This window comes from Aptenodytes patagonicus, chromosome 14 (assembly GCF_965638725.1).
Source record: "Aptenodytes patagonicus chromosome 14, bAptPat1.pri.cur, whole genome shotgun sequence".
Taxonomy (NCBI): Eukaryota; Metazoa; Chordata; class Aves; order Sphenisciformes; family Spheniscidae; genus Aptenodytes; species Aptenodytes patagonicus.
In genome coordinates this window covers 16,901,441-16,910,451 of record NC_134962.1, presented here as the reverse complement: position 1 = coordinate 16,910,451, position 9,011 = coordinate 16,901,441, and positions in this window count along the sequence as shown.

Here is a 9,011-nt window from a genome sequence, read left to right as displayed (position 1 = left end):
GTGACCATGAAATGGTGGAGTTCAAGATACTGAGGGCACCGAGGAGGGTGCACAGCAAGCTCACTACCCTGGACTTCAGGAGAGCAGACTTTGGCCTCTTCAGGGGTCTGCTTGGTAGAGTGCCATGGGACAAAGCCTTGGAGGGAAGAGGGGCCCAAGAAAGCTGGGTAATGTTCAAGGATCACCTCCTTCAAGCTCAGGAGCGATGCATCCCAACAAAGAGGAAGTCAGGCAAAAACGCCAGGAGGCCTGCGTGGATGAACAAGGAGCTCCTGGACAAACTCAAACACAAAAAGGAAGCCTACAGAGGGTGGAAGCAAGGACAGGTAGCCTGGGAGGAATACAGAGAAATTGTCTGAGCAGCCAGGGATCAGGTTAGGAAAGCTAAAGCCCTGATGGAATTAAATCTGGCCAGGGACATCAAGGGCAACAAGAAAAGATTCTATAGGTACGTCGGGGATAAAAGGAAGACAAGGGAAAATGTGGACCCTCTCCGGAATGAAATGGGAGACCTGGTTACCCGGGACATGGAGAAGGTAGAGGTGCTCAATGACTTTTTTGCCTCGGTCTTTACCGGCAAGTGCTTGAGCCTCACCGCCCAAGCCAAGAGAGACAAAGCAGAAGACAAAGGCGGGGACTGGGAGAATGAAGAGCCGCCAACTGTGGGAGAACATCAGGTTCGAGACCATCTAAGGCACCTGAAGGTGCACAAGTCCATGGGACCCGATGAGATCCATCCACGGGTCCTGAAGGAACCGGCGGATGAAGTTGCTAAGCCACTGTCCATCACAGTTGAGAAGTCATGGCAGTCCGGTGAAGTTCCAACTGACTGGAAAAGTAACCCCCACTTTTAAAAAGGGAAAAAAGGAAGACCCGGGGAACTACAGGCCTGTCAGTCTCACGTCTGTGCCTGGGAAGATCATGGAACAGATCCTCCTGGAAGCTATGCTAAGGCACATGGAGGACAGGGAGGTGATTTGAGACAGCCAGCATGGCTTCACCAAGGGCAAGGCCTGCCTGACTAACCTAGTGGCCTTCTATGATGGAGCGACCACATCAGTGGACACGGGAAGGGCTACAGATGTCGTCCATCTGGACCTCTGTAAGGCCTTTGACACGGTCCCCCACAACATCCTTCTCTCTAAACTGGAGAGGTATGGATTTGATGGGTGGACTGGCCGGTGGGTGAGGAATTGGTTAGATGGTCGCGTCCAGAGGGTAGTGGTCAACGGCTCAATGTCCAGATGGAGATTGGTGACGAGTGGTGTCCCACAGGGGTCCATCCTGGGACCAGTACTATTTAATAGCTTCGTCAGGGACATAGACAGTGGGATCGAGTGTACCCTCAGCAAGTTTGCAGATGACACCAAGCTGAGTGGTGCGGTCGACACGCCTGAGGGGCGGGATGCCATCCAGCGGGACCTGGACAAGCTCAAGAAGTGGGCCCGTGTGAACCCCATGAGGTTTAACAAGGCCAAGTGCACCTGGGTCGGGGCAACCCCCGGTATCAATACAGGCTGGGGGATGAAGGGATTGAGAGCAGCCCTGCCGAGAAGGACTTGCGGGTACTGGTGGATGAAAAGCTGGACATGAGCCAGCAATGTGCGCTCGCAGCCCAGAAGGCCGATCGTATCCTGGGCTGCATCAAATGCAGCGTGGCCAGGAGGTCTAGGGAGGTGGTTCTGCCCCTCTGCTGTGCTCTGGTGAGACCCCACCTGGAGTACTGTGTCCAGCTCTGGAGCCCTCAGCATAAGAAAGACCTGTTGGAGCGGGTCCAGAAGAGGGCCACGAAAATGATCAGGGGGACGGAACACCTCTCCTATGAAGAAAGGCTGAGAGAGTTGGGGTTGTTCAGCCTCGAGAAGAGAAGGCTCCGGGGAGACCTTATTGCAGCCTGTCAGTACTTAAAGGGGGCTTATAAAAAAGATGGGGGCAAACTTTTTAGCAGGGCCTGTTGCGACAGGACAAGGGGGAATGGCTTTAAACTAAAGGGGGGTAGATTTAGACTAGAGATAAGGAAGACATTTTTTACGCTGAGGGTGGTGAAACACTGGAACAGGTTGCCCAGAGAGGTGGTGGATGCCCCATCCCTGGAAACATTCAAGGTCAGGTTGGACGGGGCTCTCCAACGGCACCTCCATCTGCAATCATATGTTCACCTGCAATGTTGCCTGCAATTGCATTTCCACCTGGAATGGCATCTGCAACAGTAGACGCATCTTCAAAAGTATCTGCACAGGTACGTGAAATGCAATAGCATCTGCAATATCCTCTGCATCTGCTATGGTCCCTGCATCTGTAATGCTATCTGCCACGGCATCTGCATCGGTAACGGTACCTCCATCTGCGACGGTGTCTGCATCTGAAATGGTGCCAGTAATGCTATCTGCAGTGGTGCATGCAACGGTCTTTGAGTGTAAAGTGGTATCCGCAATGGTATCTTCATCCGCAGTGGTATCTGCCATGATATCTGCATCTGCAATGACATCTGCAACGGTGTCTGCGTCTGCAAGGGTGCCTGCATCTGCAGTGGCATCTGTAGTGGTATCAGCAATGGTATCTGCACCTCCAATGGTATCTCCATCTGCAATAGTATGTTCACCTGCAACGCTATCTCTGTTGGTACTTGCACCTGGAATGGCATCTGCAATGGCATCTGCACCGGTATCTGCACCTGCACTTGAATTGGCTTCTTCAAAGGTATCTGCGGTTGTTTTGGCATCTGTAATGGTATCTCAATCTGCAGCGGCATCTGCATCTGCAATGCTACTAGCATTGGTTTCTGCATCTGCAGTGCTATGAGAAATGGATTGTGCATCTGCAAAGGTATCTGTGATGGTATTCACCTCTGTATCCTCATCCATATCCCTATCTGTGACTGGCTGTGTAGTTATCTGTAAATTTATCTGTACCTCTACCTGTAACAGCACACCTCTGTGTAATGGTAGCTGTGTTTGTATCAATGCCTTTATGTGTATGGTTCCTCTGTCTGTCATGGTACCTCAGTCAGTAATGGTATCACTTGCTGTATCTGCTGCCGTTTGTGCAATTGAATGCGTCCTTCTATCTGTGACTGTACTTGTATCATGAATTGTATGTGCAATTGTGTCTGTATCTGGAGTTGTATTTATTTTGTGCCTGCATCTGCAATTGTATCTGCAATTCCATGTGAGTCCATGTCTGTAATTATAGCGGTCTCTCTGATGGTACCAGTACCTGTATTTCTGATGGTGCCAGTATCTGTGTCTCTAATGGTACCTGCAACTGTATCTGCATTGATAATGTATCTGCAATGGTTTCCGCAATGTGAACTCATTCTGTAATGCCATCTGGAATAGTATTTGCATCTTGAATGGCATCTGGAATGGCATCTGCAGCTGGAATGGCATCTGCAAAGGTATCTTTAGTGGTATCTATCTCCAATCGAATGTTCTTCTTCTACTGTCTCTGCATCTGCAACACCACCTCCAATGGTATCTGCATCTGCAGCAGTACCTCCATCTGGAATGGCCTCCGCATCTACAATAGTATCTGCAATGGTATCTCCATCTGCAGTGGCATCTGCAGCGGTATCTGCATCTGGCGTGGTATCTTCAATGGCATTTGCTGCGGTATCTTCAAGGGCACCTTCAACGGTATTGAGCATGTCCTACAACTGCAATGGCATTTGCATGATACCTACGTCTGCAATGCTGTCTGCATGCGCAATGTCATTAGCAACTACTTCTGCATTTGCACGGGTATCTGCACCTGCAAGGCCCTCTGTATCTGCAGTGGCATCTGCAGTGGCATCTGCTTCTGCAACGGTGTCTGCAATGGCATCAGCATCTTCAAAGGTATCTTCATTGGCAATCGCATCTGCAGTGGCACCAGCATCTTCAATGGCATCTCCATCTATAGTTCCACCTGAAATTTCATCTGCATCTGCAATGTGATCCGGAATGGTCTTTGCAATGGTATCTGCACCTGCTGTGGCATCGACATCCGCAATGGTGTGTGTATCTGCTACAGCATCAGCAATGGAGTCTGTAATGGTATCGTCAATTCTTTATACTTCTTTCCTGTAACTGCAGTTGTATCTGCATACTTAATTGATATCTGTGTCTGTAATTATATCAGTATCTGTGATGGTGTCTGTGATGGTACCAAGTACCTGTATTTCTGACGGTACCAGCATCTATGTCTCGTATTCTGTATGTATCCATAACTGTACCTGTAACTGTATATCAGTAATGGTATCTGTATCTGCACATGTACTTGTAATGGTTTCTGTAAGTGTACCTGTATCAGTATCTGCAATGATATCTCCATCTGCAATGGTATCTGCACCTGTACGGGCATCTGCAATTTTCTGTGCATCTGCAAGCATAGCTGCACCGGTGTCTTCATCTGCCATGCTATCTGCATCTGCAAAGGTATCTCCATCTGCATTTGCATCTTGAATTTTATCTGCAGCTGCAACGGCGTCTACAAAGATAACCTTCCTCTGAAATGGTATCTGCATCAACAATTCTGTCTCTACCTGCAAGGGTATCTGCATCTCCAATTTTGTCTACATCTGCAATGGCACATGCAGGGTATCTCAGTACAGGAAAGACATGGACCTGTTGGAGCAGGTCCAGAGGAAGGCCACAAACATGGTCAGAAGAATGGAACACCTCTCCTATGAGGAAAGGCTGAGAGAGTTGGGGTTGTTCAGCCTCGAGAAGAGAAGGCTCCGGGGAGACCTTATTGCGGCCTTTCAGTACTTAAAGGGGACTCATAAGAAAGATGGGGACAGACTTTTTGGTAGGGCCTGCAGTGATAGGACAAGGGGTAATGGTTTTAAACTAAAAGAGGGTAGATTTAGACTAGGTATAAGGAAGAAATCTTTTTATGATGAGGGTGGTGAAACACCGGAACGGGTTGCTCGGAGAAGTGGTAGATGCCCCATCCCTGGAAACATTCAAGGTCAGGTTGGACGGGGCTCTGAGCAACCTGATCTAGTTGAAGATGTCCCTGCTCATTGCAGGGTGGGGGTTGGACTAGGTGACCTTTAAAGGTCCCTTCCAACCCAAACCATTCTATGATTTTATGATTCTATGATCTGGAGTGGCACCTGGATCTCCAATGGCACCTCCATCTGCAATTGCATCTGAGATTGTATGTGTTTCTGCAGGGGTATCTGCGGTGGTATCTGCGTCTGCTGTGGCATCTACAACGGCATCTGCATCTGCAATAGCATCTCTAATGGTTCCAGTATCAGTGTCCCTGCCTATGTTGGTATCAGTATCTGTAGTGGTATCTACATGGGTACCTGCATGTCTAATTGTACCTGTATCTGCGTCTGTACTGGTACCTGTATGTGTATCTTCAATTGCATTTGGATCAGCACCTGTTTAATGGCACCTCTGTTGGTAACGGTATCACGAGCAGTAGCTGTAGTTGTAGGTGTAATGGAATGTATGCTTGTATCTGCAATTGTACGTGTAATTGTATCTTTATCTGTAATTGTATCTGCAATTGTATGTGTAATCATTTGTGTGACTTTTCTTGCATCTATAATTGTGCGTGTTATGGTGTCTGTGACTCTAATTGTATCTGTAATTATATATATTTTATGCCTGTATCTGCAATTGAACGTGTGTACGTGCCTTTAATTATAACGGTGCCTGTGTGTGCTGGTTTTGGCTGGCATAGAATTAATTTTCTTCATGGTAGCTTGTATGGTGCTATGTTTTGGATTGGTAATGACAACAGTATTGATAACACACCTATGTTTTAGTTATTGCTGAGCAGTGCCTACTGTCATGAAAATTCACAACTGGCCCATGCTGACTGAGGAGAGAGGCGAGGACACAAAGTATAGAATTACAAGGGTAAATATTTATTCCTGTGTCCCAGCCAAACTGGGGGACCCTGAAGGTGGTTTTATACAGGGTTCTTACACCCTTCAAATGTTCAGGTACAAGACAACTTGACTAATCACTAACACCCGCGCTACCGATTAGTAATCATCGTAAAACTTGGCAAAGCAACTCCAGTTTTGCAGCATTCTTGCTGCTTGTCTATTGATCCAGACATCCATGGAGTCAGTCTTTCTGGAGTTACTGATCTATGATGCCAGATGATGCTTGGAGGGTTTCAAAGATGTTTCACAGGGGTTGGGGTGCTACCTTGGTTGTCCAGGGGTATCCTTTATCCTTCACGGACAGCTCTAAGCTTCCAAGAAGCAAAGTCCTTCCTTCCAGGGCCGGGCTGCCCTTTAGTTTGTTTTACTTAAGCATGACCAAAGTCTCCAGTAAAACTCCACTACCTCATTGCATTACAGTGTGTAAGGTGAATATATATTAACAACGTAATACATATTAATATGTATATAATACAACATAATGCATACTGACAACTAATACATATGAACACTTTCATACTATAAAGACTGATTGTTATAATAGGTAGGAAAGGGGATTTTCTTAACAGTCCCTCCTTGTCTTCTAACCGTCAGTGTCACATTATATTATCCATTATTTTAGTACTAAGTTGAGCGCATAAGGTAGATACAACACTGCAAAGACACATACATAATCACAAAGCAAATACAATAACCAAAAACCTTTTAGCTCATAGTCCTATACCCAAGTCTGGGGGCCAAGAGGTTAACCACCCAAATAGATTTAGGGGAGATGCCTGTCTTAATTCATGTAATACTTTTAAATGTGTCTTTATCTTGTTTTTATCAGTTTCATTTTTCTGGTCTGGATTTACATAAACCCAGCAGCCGTTATTCAATAATGCACATACTCCGTCCTGTGCTGCTAATAGGTAGTCTATGGCTAATCGATTCTGTATTAACCATTTGTGATAATAATTTGATTTTTTCCTTTAGCATTATAATACTATCCGCAGTTTCATTAGTGGCTTTTTTCTAATTCTATTGACACATTTGCAATAGCTCTTTGTAGTTCAACAACTCCTAACCATGGGATAAAAGCTCTTACAGGCAGGTGGAACTCAGTGCCACACTCTATCAGAGGGTTGTAACGCTTTTTCTCATATATACCGGTAGCTAAGAGCTACAGAGGCAGAATAGATACTGCTTCTAACCTGTGCGGATGGTATTAATGCACCTAGCATACACTTTTCAGCTCAGGTTGCGGGTAAATACTTGAATGCCCTTTCTCCGCATATCCAGTATTACCCAGGTAGTTGTGTCAATAGGGCAGTATAATCTACAAATAAATCTTAATCATGTAATTATTTCCTGTAAAAGGGTTGGTATGTGCTGGATCTGGTTGTTTAGGTAAACCAGGAAGGCTTGGACCCAAGTTAGATGACTCAAACCAATCAGGATCCCCTAGGAAACCAAAATTCTATAACTACCTTTACTTTGATTATGGCTTCCTACAGAATACCAAGTGAATTAATCTGCCGAGAACCCACCACTTGCTCCTTATGGCAGCCGCAATCATGGTTTCTTTGGCCAAACAGGTCATACATATATTTATGGGAATATATATATTTGCGTATCTTTATGGGAAACATCATTAGAATCCTTTATAGAAATTTTAGTTGACTGATGATCAATCATCGTGCCTATCTGAAGACGAAACCGGTCCTTGTCCCTCTCTGAAACGTCACAGCACTAAAACTTGTGGACAACTTTATAGAAACCATAAAGCAAACCTCGTATCAACGCTGGTGGAATTCTTGCCTACAACGTGGTCCGTACCCTTAGGACCAATACGGGACACTGTATACTCTCAAATTGAAGAACTGGAATCCTCAATCACCAGCTGTGAAACAGCTATTACATACCGAAACCAAGTGACTATTGTTATCAAACACGATACTGACTGGATTGTCAGAATCACAACCGAAATTGAACAAACTGTTGGACATCACTGGTATGACATTCTGTCAGAATCTGCTGCCGTTTGGAAATGGGAGAGACCAAGCTTCCTAGCTGGAGGGTTTAAAACATCAGCTTACCCAAAAAGCCTTTGAAGCGGATCCAACAGCAGCTGGACTGCTGACGCTTTCGTGCTTCCCAGAGTGATACGGGGGATGCCCGCACCGTGACGGAGGAGGAAGGATGAGCAGTCTCACCGTCGGCTAGGGAATGAATTCTTTTTTGTTTGCTTGTAAGTGCACGAATTAAGAGTCGCGGGTTGTAAGTTATGAAACCTCAAGGCTTGAGTGGTGAATAAGTGAATTCACGTAATAGACTAGTCCGGGCAAAGGGGACTGAGCCCTGTTTGTCGTGTGTGTTTGTTGTGTTTCTTCATGAGCTCATGAAATAAAGTTCCATTCACAGAGTATGCCGTCCTGTAAACGGGACGTTTTCTCTCCCATGCCAGTTTTTCTTCAACTGCTTGCAAGTCTGTCCCGTTCATGCTGCAAAACAGGGAGAAAAAGAGCCCACAATTCCATCTCTGTATGCTTGGTTTTCGTACTAGCTTTGAACTCCTGCTCCAGTGGCAGTCAAGGGCTGACGTTTGAGCTTTTAGCAGGAAGTTCTAGCTGTTCAGTTGGTTTCCCCGTGCGACGGACCTTTCCTACTGTCGCTGCCGTCCCACCCTTCTTGCCCCAGCGTCCCCATACCCCCCCCACGCGAGGCTCCGTTTCCTCCCGCGCCTTCTCTCCCAGACGCTACAGGGAGCGCTTTTTGCCCCCAACGTTCTCCCGGGCCGTTAACAGTCCCTGAGCAGAACTCGCTGGAGCAAAGCGCTGCCGGGGCGGCCTCTCCCCCGCGGCAGCACCGCAGCCCGGCGCGGCACCGTCAGCGAGGAGCGAGAAGGGAACCGCTGCCCCAGAGCGGCCCGAGCGAGCCCGGCTCTCCCGCCCCGCGGCCCGGCTCCCGGCCGCGCCCGGCGGGCAGGGTGAGCCGCTGCGCCCGCCCCGGCAGGCGCCAGGCCGCGGCCCGGGGCCGCCTGAGCGCGGTCCGCCGGGGCAGGCCGCGGAGCAGCCCCCGACGCGGGGCCCGTCAGGCGGCGGAGCCCCGCGGGCGGCGGGCCCGGCTGGAGAGCGGGGGC